The sequence below is a fragment of the Lepeophtheirus salmonis genome, unplaced genomic scaffold (assembly GCF_016086655.4).
Source record: "Lepeophtheirus salmonis unplaced genomic scaffold, UVic_Lsal_1.4 unplaced_contig_2018_pilon, whole genome shotgun sequence".
Classification (NCBI taxonomy): domain Eukaryota; kingdom Metazoa; phylum Arthropoda; class Copepoda; order Siphonostomatoida; family Caligidae; genus Lepeophtheirus; species Lepeophtheirus salmonis.
Genome location: NW_027293253.1, coordinates 12,078 through 16,854, shown reverse-complemented (window position 1 = coordinate 16,854; position 4,777 = coordinate 12,078). Strand labels below are relative to the sequence as shown.

At 29.5% G+C, this 4,777-nt stretch overlaps 1 pseudogene; it reads left to right on the top strand.

The window, feature by feature from the left end:
• Nucleotides 1-73: 73 nt before the first annotated feature.
• LOC121126027 (uncharacterized) lies at nucleotides 74-793 on the top strand (annotated as a pseudogene).
• Nucleotides 794-4,777: the final 3,984 nt, after the last annotated feature.

Genomic DNA, 4,777 nt, shown 5'->3' with positions numbered 1-4,777 from the left:
GAAGTTCAAAAGTATACGTATACAATTGTAGTTGAGAGATAAGATACTTCAGGGATGTAATAGGTTAGATATAAAAGACTTGATCCCTACATTCCTGTCATTCAATTAAAGATTGATTGAGCCAGAAAGAGAAACATGAAAAGTATTGCCATCTTTGTACTTTTGTTCATTGCCGTGTCTGGAGAGGATCTGGAGTGGGAGTCCTGCAATCCCGATAACTGGGGAGAAGGAAACATTGCTCTCTCCCCTTATCCCCTTCCAGTAGTATTGGGAACGAGTCTGGATGTGAAAGCCCTCTTTGATCTTCACAAGGACCTTGATGGAGATGTGGATGTGGAAATCAAGCTGGTCAAGAAAGGAATTGTCTCCATTCCCATTCCCTGCATTGAAGTGAGATATCTGAATATAATTCATTAAATAATAACTAACCTAATCTTCTCTTTTTGCTAACATACATATAGAGCCCTTCAGGCCTGCATTTGGGCTCTTGTTCCTACAAACTGGAGGAAATTGTCACAAAATACAAGAATTTCTTGTGCCCAGACTATTTCCCAGAGGGTCAAGACTGTGCTTTCCTTTGAAGGCAGGAGAATATGGAGGCAAGATCTCTGGTATTGTTCTACCTGAAATCCCACCTTCCATTGCTAACTTTGCCAAGGGAACCATCCATGGCACTATCTCTGTGAGCAGAAACGGAGAAGAAGTTTTGTGTATGAATGGCAATTTGGAATTGACCAATTAATCCTTGTTGTTGTGCCCATCTTTTAAATCAATAAAATCCTTCATTTATGTATGTTGTTGTTGTATTATCTTTGTTCATGATTCAGAGTTGGCTCATGATGTTTTTAGTCGAGAAGAAGCCCCCCACTTCTTTCTTTTCTTCAAAGGTATTTTCCATCCTTTTTCATATATGGAGCACTCCACAATGTCCATAATCTCTGCCCCCTCAATTTTGGCATCCAGAAAGTCTGAGATCCTCTGCCTTTTTACTTCTTGCTCACTCATGATGTTTATTATTATTTACTTATGCACAAAGATCATCAGAAGATTCGAATATACAGGAAATAATCACAAAACCTCTCTATTTTAATTACATCATAGCATTTATAAACAGTCCAGGTTTTGCTTCCGAACCCTGTATATATAATTGACATCTATTTATGTACATTCGAAGGAACACCAATCATTTTTAATTTAAGAAATAACAATGTAGTCATATTAATTGCGTTTAGCATTAAGCATGTGTAGCTAAAACTTAGCCAGGTAGCGTTCTAGAGACTAAAGTTCTCACTGGCTCATCTATCATAACGTCATTTTTTTGATCAAACTATTATTATGATTATTATTTCATTTCTGAGAAGAGAACATCTATGTATTGAGTAAATACGTATGAGTGTGCTCATGAAAAACAGTAAGTAACACTGATGATTTCTTGGGAACTTATTTCTATATTTTGAGCTCAAAGTTTGTTTGTTCGACGCCGCTTAATAACACCGGACAATGTTTGGTGTTACCACTATTATTTTCGATGGTCAATTTACGTTTACAAAATCACTGATACTTGTGGTATGGTACGTAACAACTACACAGGGTAAATAGAGTTATAAAAGGATCGTTCAAATATTTATTTTAATGCTGCTTTAGCTAAACAGTTAATAATCTGCATATTTTTTGCATTTATTCTTATATTTTGCATATAACCTAAGCGGATAGAGGGGAAGTGTTTCATCTTTCAAAAGACATATAATGTCTTCATAAAATCTTTGCAACATTCAAAAAGAACATAAACAATATATCCTTATCGAAGTTATTCCCTTTCTACTATGAGATCGTGATAATTGAATATCAACTTTCCACTGAAGAAAAATATGAGTTTTGTGTAAAATTATAAATAATACGCAAAATTGATTTTATGATGTAAAAGCAATTTTTTGGAGGGTCAATATTTTGTAATATCAAAGTTAGTTTTTTAATTTGTTTTCCAGGGTATTTATGTAGTACACAGTGCTAGATAATGACATTTTCATTAGGACTTTTATTTCTTTAAAGCCATTATGCCTCAAGGATATTTCGCCTTGATATATAAATAAATGAGATTTATATGTAGTTCTTGCTATCTTTGTTTAAAATTGATGTTCTCTTAAAATCCTTAAACTAGGATGGTTTTTAACCTTTAAACTGCATTTTATCAGGATTGTATCATAAGTACATATTTGAAATCAAAATAAAATTCTGCCAAAGAATAAATTAACTACATTGTGGATTATTGTTTTTTTTTTTTTAAACTAACTTGACCAAAACTTATTTATAAGGGTAAAAATACTCAAGGCATTCAAATCGTTTATTCTTCCATCCATCAATACAATCATGTTTGTCAGAAGGGGGCTCTGAAGTGAATATGGTCTAATTTTTTTAATTTGATATTAAAGTTCAATTTAAAAAAATGTTCAACACCTTTAAATGTTCGGTTAAGGAGACCTTTAAAATATGATTTGTATCCTACGCAGTATTAAAATAGTTTATATGATGTACGGCCTGCTTAGAAAAATAAGACAGATATAGACTTTAGACATATAATAAAAGTTGTTTAGAGTTTTTTAATTACGTACGTCAAGCTATGTTTAACACTGATCAAACCAGATTCCTGGGCTATAGAGGACAAGTTTTGATTTGATTCTAAAATGAAAAAATGAATCATTGTACAAACAGAAAAAGGTCGAACGTATATTAAATATTTCACGTCGTTACTGAATTGCACGACCTCTCACAAAGAAGTTACTTGAAGTCAAGTTAATTCAAACTCAAATTCAATTTTTAAAATTGTAACCATCCCTGGCTATGAGGATAGTTTCAATCTTGGACAAATTGAATTCAATTCAATTGTGAAAAACAATTTAGTAGGGGTCTGCAGGATAATATGTATAAAAATATATTATTTTTTTGGGTGGGGTTGATATATTTTGAAAAAAATCCAAAAATTAAAATTTGTAGGAAAAAAAATGCAAAATTAAATTTAAATATTAAATTTTTTGAATATTATTTTCAAAAACCCACAGGTATTTACTAAAATGTTATAAATGTTAATTTTTTATTGGATAAAAAAAATAGAAAAATCCATAACTTTGCTCAAAAATTAATTTTTGGAAAAAATTACAAAAACTCATAGTTGTTCACAAAAAGTTAATTTTTGGGAAAAAAAAACTCAAATATTCATAACTATTTCCAAATAAATACATTTCTGGAAGAAAAAATTCAACTATTAAATTTAACGGAAAAATTATCAAAAATCCATGGTTTTTCACAAAAAAATAACTTTTTATTAAAAAATCATATTTTAAATTTTGAATGACATCTAACGTAATATTTTATTTCTGCTATTTAATTCCTGGTGAATTTTTTTTCGAGCCTTTATTGTATCTTTATGTATGTGCTTTAAGCTATATAGTAAAAGTTTCTAATATATTTTACTAGCAAATTTGATTACAAAAATTAATGTTGATATGTATTATATATCCATATAAATAAAAAACATTTAATATACCTAAGAAGAACGGTTTTCTGTGTGTTTTCTTATCAATTTTGACGGTGTTAAAAATAAGTTTAATATTTTCTTTATACAAAGTATCCTATACGACATAATATCGATGATAGACTATATTCCCAAGGCATTACTAGATTATTAATGAAGCAAGAAAGTATAACTAGTTTTTCAAAATATAATTGTGGTTCCATGTTTAAAAAGGAAGGATTAAACAAGAAATAATTATAACCAATTTTAGCTAAACATACATAATTAAAAGAATAATTATTAATAAAACAGTAAATGAAGTATAAACAAATTTGAATTAAAGATATAACCAAATTATTAGTAAATGATTAATATACATACAGAATGGAACAATAAATATTATTGAATAGAAAAAAATATTATAATTGAGCCAATCTCACTAATAATCTTAATTCGAACAGCTAATAGAATCCTTTTATTTCTTCCATGGGGTACGTTCATCTGAAAGGATAAAACAAAAAAGTTGATTAAAATAATCAAATTCGTAATTACTTATCTAAATTAGGAAACTAAGACTCTCTAGTGTGACCATTCAGGAAGATATTCTTCTAGTTTTCCAATATGTCATCGAGGAGAGTTAGAACGATGAGTACTTATATAGTTACGTCCAAAGATACGTTGGGCCTAATTCGTTGGACCAGTGTTGTTCAGAAGGCTATAATTCTGCTCGTAGAGACTCGGTTAAAAAATAATTACGTCAAAAGATCCACAAGAACACAAATTCTAATAATCTTACTTTGCAAGCTTTTTTATATCTAAATTATCGTTTTCTGAAACAATATATTACTTGCTTTACACAAAGGTGATTTGTATTTCTTAATCAAGTCTGTAAATGTAATTATAAATATCCACTAATTTGAACCTCCTCTATTACTTTTTACAAGGTAGACCATTATCACTTTTAAACTTCACACACCCAATAATAATGATATATTATAATTGATATACCCTAATTCATATAATATGAATTGGCATAGTCGTGGATAGTTTATATCTTTTTTATATTACTCAGTCCTTTATGCATATGTAGTTTCTTTGAGACACAGTCAATATTTTACTTTTGAACGCTATATTTAATAAACGACTTCTTCACTCTTTTAAGACAAAAACACGACTCCTTTAGTTCAATAGTAAACAGATAAACTAATAATATAAAAAAAGGACAAGAAACATAATTACACATACAGCAAGTAAACTCCAGAAAATAAA